Source organism: Olea europaea, unplaced genomic scaffold (assembly GCF_002742605.1).
Source record: "Olea europaea var. sylvestris unplaced genomic scaffold, O_europaea_v1 scaffold703, whole genome shotgun sequence".
NCBI lineage: Eukaryota > Viridiplantae > Streptophyta > Magnoliopsida > Lamiales > Oleaceae > Olea > Olea europaea.
The window spans coordinates 177,387-186,585 of record NW_019265425.1 but is presented as its reverse complement, the minus strand read 5'-3'; the positions used below and the strand labels follow the sequence as shown (position 1 = coordinate 186,585).

General features: G+C 31.2%; 1 long non-coding RNA gene across 1 annotated transcript; it reads right to left on the bottom strand.

The window, feature by feature from the left end:
• Positions 1 to 6,591: 6,591 nt before the first annotated feature.
• LOC111390677 lies at positions 6,592 to 8,283 on the bottom strand. Its single transcript, XR_002701968.1, has 2 exons — positions 8,047 to 8,283; positions 6,592 to 7,241 (listed from the first exon to the last, which is right to left on the bottom strand). It is a non-coding gene; the product is annotated as an uncharacterized LOC111390677 (long non-coding RNA).
• Positions 8,284 to 9,199: the final 916 nt, after the last annotated feature.

The window sequence follows — 9,199 nt, the reverse complement described above, 5'->3', positions numbered from 1 at the left end:
GATATGATTAATATTATTTATATGGCTTTAACTTAAATTAAAATTAAATTTTAATATGTATCAAATAGACCTTAATTATTAGCTTATTTATCTACTTACACCTGGCTCTTCATTCGACGGACTTCTAACTCCTAGGAATCTCACGTCACTCAATACAACATTTGGCACTTTGTTATTTTCGATTCATGCAAAGAGCACCATTTTTTCAAGAATGTATTTTTCAAAACTCATTTTCAACCACATATACTTTTATAAAATAATTATGCACGTATTTCAAAAAAAATCTTACCTTTTAACCATATATTTTTCAAAAACCACTATTCCATAATGCATTTTTTCCCAAAAATGAGAATCAAACGGGAGCTAAATATGTGCTTTAAAGAAGTGAAATTTAATGTCATTATTTGCTATAATAAATTCAATTGATTTATTTATTTATTTTTAAAATTGTTATATATCAATTCTATATTTTCAGTATTTCGTTGTTTGTTTTCATTTCTCATCTCTCGTATATTTAACATGTATTTAATACTTTAAAAATTCCATTAGTTTCATTCTAAATATACTCAACTAATCTCTCTCTCTCTCTCTCTCTCTCTCTCTCTCTCTCTCTCGTTCTCGTTTGAAAACATTAGTTGCACGTGAATGGATATATTAAAAAAAATTATAATAAATAAATTTTTATTTATTTTATAATAACTTAAGCTTTTATATAATCAAGGTGATTCAAGGTCACCATTACATGGCAAATAATTTTATTGTGATGCTATTCAAGTAAAAAATAAATAAATAAAATAAAATAAAAAATAATCTATCGTTCTAAAATAATGGGGATAAAAGATCTTAGTAGAATTAAACCACACCAATTATATCTTATTTTGGGATATAACCAATTTTTATAGAAATTTAAATAACAATTCTTAGTTAATCGACATCAGTTATTTCTTTTTTGGGATATAAACCATTTTTATCGGGGAAATCAAAGGGTGAAGTGAGTAAATGTGTTTAGATTTTTCTCCCTGATAATCCTTCAAGTAGTTTTTCAGTGAGAGTCGAGAACTCTGAATGCACAATATTTTGTGAAATAAACGAGGTTCGATCCAACTAACACTTAGAGGTGTGTATAGGTGTAATATGCGAAAATAAAACTAAACAAACTATAACATGAAACAAGTCACAAATTATTATATTTAGGTAAAGTTTAATAAAATTAAACCCTAACAGTCAATCAAACATTTTGAAGAGTTTTTCAAAGGGTTTTCCTTTGTAAACAAATCTCGTGTTGATTTACTTTACTGATTTGATCTCTAACCCCCAAGAATGTTTTGATTAACTCTGCACTTCTTTTCTCCTTATAAATCATCAAGATTGAACTCGTTCTTCATAAACTGGAACTCCAATCACTTTTTTAGATCTTCCCAAATGGTCATTTCTATAAATTAGGTGACGAATTCCATATTACGAAAATATTTTCGTTAATTATTTTACTTCAATTTTCAAAATAACGAGTTATTAATTATATAATTAATCTTACTCGTAGTTACATCAAAGAACTCGAATTAATAATTAAAATTTATAATCTATATTGGATTCAAATTTAGATGTACGTTTCACTGTCAGTAATATTTAATTATGTATGATGATCACAATGTTAAATATTGTTAAGTCGTATCCAATAATATTTATTATTATTATTATATTTATTACTAAAGTCTAGATAAAATTTAATAAAGATAATACAATCTTATCAAAATAAAGTATTCAACTTTATTTGCTGGTTGTGGACAACTAATTTTGATTCTTTCATAAATTGATTCTTTTTGTACTTAACAACCTAATTGCTCAATTTATAACAAATGTCAGTGATCAAGGTACATTTATTTGCTCAAAAATTATATATTTATTAGCTCATTTTTTCATAATTGAACCAAAATCGATATTTATTTGTTCAAAACATAATGTCAAAATATATATTGGACGATAGCCCAACAAAGAGAACTTATGATTGTGGTTTAAGAATCTCTTAAAGGACCATTAGAAAGGGTAAATGAAAATTTTGGTGAATCATTTCCCTAAAAAATCCATCCAATGGCTGTTTTGAACATATATTTATGTGTCTATATTTTAATATCCGTTGCATATATAGGGACTATTTGGTTTGAATTAAAATTCAATTAAAATCTCAAGTCAAATTTGATAATTAATTAATTATATATATATAGAATACACACGCCTACTTCCAAAGTTTCAGTACTTGTCCCGGAACTTTGAGGACTAAAAAATATAAGGTAATTGCAAGAATAAATCCCTAAATAAGGACTTATTACTACCCTTCACTTTACATAAAACTAAACTTGCAATTTGGTCTCTTAAACTTCCAAAATTGCAATCAATTCCTGTAAAAATTATTACACATAAAATAAAATTTTCTTATAGGACCAGCCTTTGAAAAACATTCAATTTAGTAATGTCTTCTTAAAATAATTTAATCTAATATTATTTACAAAAAAAAGGGCATGCTTGGTGGCTTGAACTCAAGTTCCTCAGGTGAACCATCATACCTTTTACTGTTGGAGTGTGTTTGATTACATTTATTTTTCATGAAAAATATCAATTTTCCATCCAAATTTCTATTTGAAGTGTTTGATTGCTATTTTTTTCCATGGAAAACATTTTTTAACTTTTGAAAATATGCCTAATTTTCCTTGTTTTTAAGGAAAATATTTTCCTTGGGTAGATGTGATTTTTGTTTTCCACAAAAGATGAAAAATATTTTCTTTTTTAGGTGATATTTTTCATGTCAATCAAACACACTCTTATAAAAAAAACAACACATTACTCATTGAAAAATGGGGAAATGGTAGTGGAGATTTCAAACATTTTATTTTATTGTAGAATACGTCTTAACCATTCATTTTTATGACCGCAATCCCAAATATTTCACTATAATGGCAGCCGAAGTCTGTATAACAGATTCCGTCCATAATTTCAATAGTCTTCACTGAAGTTGAAATTTTGACTCGCACTGACAAATTAAATGAAGGAGGAAATGGTATATTTACAATTTTTATAATGAAACAATTAAAATAATTATATCAAAAAATGAGAGGGAGAGAGGACTCTTCATCTTCGCTAAACCTTCCCATCCCCACCCAATCCTAATTGCGAATCTTGCTACACGTACATTATGGTGTAAATTTTGATTTACACTTTGTCACGTGGCATTATCCTATTCAACAGCTTCAATTTCAAACAGATTTTTCATTCAGTTGACACTTGACAATGTAAATGTCAACCAAAATGTCAAAAATCAGTGTATAAATAGAAAAGTCCAAACCAAACCAAAAATCAGGAAACCCACTCACATTTGTCTCGTCGTCGCCAACAATGCACTACCGCAACCACCCACCGACCCATATATTCACAACTGTAATTGCAAAGATTATTTTTCAGCATTTCAGAAACGGTCACCACTGTGAAAATAGCTACAACCATGGAAGAGCTCTGATAATGAACAAAAAAGGAAATGCGGGGCAGTATAAATTTAGGCTTCTACTTCATCAACAAATCACCGTTAGTTTAGAATCAAAGAATTGGAGTTCAAAAAGATTGGGAATTTCTTCAAGGGTGGTTGCCCCCTCTATTTACCGAATGAATTCTTCATTTTTTAGAAGCAAAAAACCCTTTACATTTTTTTTTTTTTTTAACGAGGTTTCCCAGCTTGCGCCAGACTATATCCTCGTCCCTGAATCTCCGGCCCCTCAGCAGCTCAGGGAGGTAAATCGCGAGATGTGCCCTTATTGGTTCCCAGGTTCTCACACGGCTTTTACTCCTTCCCCAAAGGGAGCCTCCTCCATAGTGATTAATCCACCAATAATTCCTCCTTTATTGGATCAAAGGTTCCCACCAGAAATCGAACTCCCCACGCTTGGTTCCAGAACCCCCCAATGTGATTGTTCCGCCAACTTGGATGTGCCCCGGGAGCGCAAAAAACCCTTTACTTGGAATCCCAGAAAATAGACATAGAAGAAGAACCAGAAAAATTCTTCCCTACGTTGCACACATAAACCAACAACAATCTTTGTTTGGTAATTGCAAGCGCTCGAAATTTATCACTTCCCAAAAATGGGGCTCAAAATGACATTTATCACCATCTATTCAGTTAATTTCCCTTCGAGGAGATTGACCTATTGAATACAAAGGGGTTATGATGATTTTTCCTTATTTTTTCCTGAGCTAATGGATCTTGTGGTTTGAATTCGATATCTAGTTGCAGTGGATCAGTAGTGAATCCCAAAGATAAAGTTAATTTGTTTTTGGTTTCTGGCGGCGGCGGTTGGTACCGTGCGATAATATTAGGTAGCGGAGGCGGTGATGGTTGGGCGGTACGACGACGTGTGGATTGGTGGTGATGTCGGAAGTGACTGGTTCTGGGTTCGAGGTCCGGTATTTGGAGAAGATGAAGTTCTTTTTCTTTTATTCTTTTTTGATATAATTATTTGAATTGTTATATTATAGAAAATGTTAATTTACTAGTTTACCCTTTACTTAATTTGTCAAATTGAGTTAAAGTATTAATTTATGGGTTAACTAACGGATTGAAGAATGAATTCTGTCCAATGGACTTCAGCAGCAGTCAAATTGAAAGATTTGGGACTGCGATCATAAAAATAAAAGGTTAAAGTGTAGTTTGTAACAGATGTAAAGGTTTGGAACCTTAGTTGCAATTTTTCCTTGAAAAATGCAACCGAAACTATTTTCTTTTTCAAAGCATGTGATAAACTTAAGTCGAACTATCATTAGCGTTTCATTTCCTACATGAGCCAAGCGTAAGGGTTGCCTATTGAATGGTTCATAACGTTAAATCATCATATTTGAAATATGAGTAGTATTATTTGCATGTCGTAGTTGCATATTGATGTAAAGAATGATGACATGAAAGATATAAAAAGAGAAAAAAAACTGGTAAAGAAAAAGAAGTGGGGCAAAAGTCCGTTAATATAATCCACATCATCAATCCATAAATCATGGTGTACCAATGACATTAATCTTAAAATATGACCTTATAAATGCATAAAAATATACAGAGTTCTACATGATCTTCTAGCTAAGCCTCGCATAGTAAAAGTTTGAGTCCCCTACATTGCACAAATTAATCTATCATTGGAACACTTGAGAGCCTACCATGACATGGCCTGATATTGCTCTCGCTATGAATAAATTGAGTCAGTTCTTGCATGCTCTTTCTGTTTTCACTAGCAAGCTTGTAAGGATTCTTTGATATCTTAAGAACACCGTTACACTTGGGCTTCTTATCAAGCTTGGTGTGGCTTTGCTTCTGCAAGCTTACACTTGGGCTTCCTATCAAGCTTGGTGTAGCTTTGCCACTACAAGCTTATTCAAATGCAGATTGGACAATTCAATCACACTACAAGAAAATTGGACATTTGCGACAATTATTTGTGACGGTCGACGAGGGCCGACAAGCTATACCATTACATGGTATCTTTTATGATCCAATATTTATGTTGGAAGAAGTAACTATCAAATTTAATTTTTTACGATCATGGCATTGATTCTATCATATATTTTGTCTCCATGTAACCTACTTAAAAACATTTTTTAGAATGGGAACTTCATAGCCGATTCATGACATTTGTAACCAACATTATTAGTATGTAAATATTTAAGTAATTCATTTTTTATTTTTTATTTCTTTATGCCATTCGCTCATCATGTTATCACTTAATTGTGTTTCTCAACTTTGTTATGGCATTTGACTAAGATCTTAGTTTTTTGTTGTGTTGATTCAACAATATTGCTACTCGATTTAACTAATGGGAGTTCGTGTTATTTTTCAAGCTTCTATGAGAAAGTTGGACAATAATCAAGGAGATGGACTTTTGAGTTTTATTTATTTTCCGTCAATAGTGTTTATCTTGTGAGGAAAGACAATATTATACAAGTTGATAACACTTTTGAATAGTTACTTTGATTTTTGTCATTTATGGAGTTTGTTTAGCTACATTACCTAATTTATTAATTAGTAAAAAAAAAAAAAAAATTGAATCAATATAGTTGTCATTCTTTTAAATTTGTACTTCGGTTTCATGATTCCTCATGTTGAGTTTTAAATTTTAATGGGGATAAAACTGAAAACAAATAAATATACAAAAAATTATTTGTGAAGAAAGTTGTTTGTGGATAATAATTTTCAAAATTTTTTTAGTTACAACAGGCATAATACCAAGAAACATATTAATAAACTGACTTTTTGTTATAACGGTAAGACTCCGTCATAAAATTTGTTATTTGCAATGACAATGTAGTCATAAATAATTTTAAATATAACATCTATTATTTGCATTTGCAATTGAGCTGTCTGAAAATCGTAGTAAATAATTTTTGTGACGTCCCATGCAACTGCAAATGTATTTGCAAAGACTACATTTGTGACAGTAGTGCCGGTCCTGCGATTTTAGAGGCTTGAGGCAAATTTCATAAATTAGGCCCTCAAAATTGTACTATACACGCAAAATTTATAAGCATATCATGGAACCAATTGTTAACTTAAAATGTAACAGTAAACAAAAAAAAAAGTGTTATAAATTTTTTATTATAATCTACTAACAGAGTAGGCAACGTTCCAAAAGATCAACTAAATACTATTTGCCTTGCAGTTTTACAGGGTCTTCCAAATTTTTACGTTGAACATTATCTTCATCATTTTCATCTATTTCATTTACATTGACAAGTTGAATCACTTTTTCACTCTTAGCAAATTCATTCGCATTTTTTTTTTAAATATTTGTCAATATTTCCTGCTTGACTTTGAATTAATGTCATCTCATTTCGTTTCCTTTTTCTTTTTTTGAGCTCCAGACTCATATTTAGGAGGCATGGTATAAGAATGTTGTCCAATGATTAACCTAAAATTGATAATAATAAAACATTTTAATCATCTCGCAATTAAAATCTTCAACATAATCACTATGTACGCCTGTGCAATTGGTCCTACAATTAAAAGCTAATAAAAGTCAATATAACCCGACAAGGGTACAATACCGCAATGTAATCATATAAGCCGAAAAGGCCAAAATAATATAAGTCGGCCATGTTTCAAATATTTCTTAATAAATAAGCAAGGGCAAGTCATTGCTTACCTGAGAAGTATGACTTGAACAAAAATTATGAAATGACAATTCGATACTTTGAGAATTCCACCGTCGCAACTCACAATCCTAAAATTAAAATTTAACAGCAACCATAACAACCAATGAGAATAAGTTTCTAAAAACTAACGGAAGTCATTGTTCGAAAATTAAAATCCAATTTCACACTTCAGATAGCATTCATGTAAAGGTAATTGACACGCTTCTACTTGAATTTGACAAGAAATTTCAAAGGTGAACTCATACCAAAATGTCGGGCCAATCGAACAGAATAATAAAAGAAATAAAGAATAAATGTGACCTTCATTATTTAGAGGGAAAAAAATAAAAAGCCTAAATGAGAAGGGATCATAGTTTTTCATATGATAAATTTAACAACATTAAAGAACAAGCTTATTAAAATCTTAAGTTTCTGGAGGAAAAAAATAGTTGCAAAGTGAACAACGTTAAACAGCAAATGAATTTGGTGATTTCTCCAATAGTTGAAAAGCGTAGCAAGGCTGTGGAAACATCAACAAACAGATATATCATTCCTGATTCCTGTATAATTTTGCGGAGGAATTGTCTTTGAAATTAGTTTGAGATTCCTATTATGTAGTCCTGAATAACACATACAGAATCGGGAATTCTGACTTCTGAGGCAAGAGAACAAGAAACACATCTAAATTCAAAGTCTAATGATTTATTACTTATTCCTCCACAAAATTTTGAGAAACAAAAGCCAATTATCTATTCCAAGGTCTTATTTAGCACTGATGTTCATGTAATCATCATTACTAAGAATTAATTCAGAAACCACAACAAAGAATCAATTAAATCACCAAAAAGGAAAACCCCCATAATTCCTATGAACAGAATGTCAAAAACCACAAACCCGACAACACAAATCCGATTAACGTAGGTAGAGGCGGTTGGACGGTGCTGGACAGTCAACGGACGGCACTCAGAGAAGTAAGAAGATCGCCTTTTGTCCTTGTAACATCGTTTGGCGGTTAGGGTTGTTCAATAATTTGGATTTTGATTTGCAGGAGACAAGGAGCCGAACGACAGTGGATACCAATGCCAAGAAATCTGTTATTCCATTTTTAGGGAGGGGGGTGGAATTCAGAGGCCCTTTAAATTATTGGGTCTGAGGCATGGGCCTCATATGCCTCATAACAGGACCAGGCCTGTGACAGACCATTTTTCGAAAGGCATTTTGCTCGATTTAGATCCCTTATTGCAATGGCTTATAGCAGTCACAAAAACTCAAATTTCTTGTAGTGTTGTGTGGATAATTGGAGATCGACTGCTCGTTATTGTGTACTTCTAGGGGAAAATCTTTTTAAATGGTTTTTCAGAAAAATAAAGGTAATTGTCATATCTAGTATTGAATTTGAATCTGAATATCAGAAACTAACACGCAACTGGTAACATTTTATGGCTTCAAAGCCTTTTTCATGAGTTGTGTTATTGTTCACTCTTGTACTATATTGTACATATAAACATAGGAGTGGACACTTTTTCCCAAAATCAATGGAATCGGACCGGAACCGTTTAGAATTCGACAGTTCAGTTTTTTGATCTTCTAAAAAATAGTTTGATTTTGGGACAAATTTTTAAGAACCAGACGGTTCTCATTCGATTTTTTCTTTTTTCTTTTTTTGATAAAATATATAACTCAATCTCCAACAGTTTTATAAAAAAATAATCAGGTTCTTTCTTAATTTTGTACTCCAACACTTTCCTTCTTCTCTTTGATTCTTTCCTTGTCCGTTCTTATAATTATTTGACTAATTGATTTTAAAGTCAAATTAGAATATTGGGTAAGTCTATACCTAAATAAATTTATTTACAATACATAATTTCATTTATAAGATGCGAAATTTTTATTTTGTTTTCACTTTGATTACATGATTTTTATTTTGTTTTCACTTTGTAAATCTTGTGGAATTGGTTCAAAAGTTAACCGAAAATTGGTTAAGTTTAAAACTAAGAAAATGAAAAGGTGTGACTTCGTGTCAACTTCGGTCGAATGTTCGGATTTG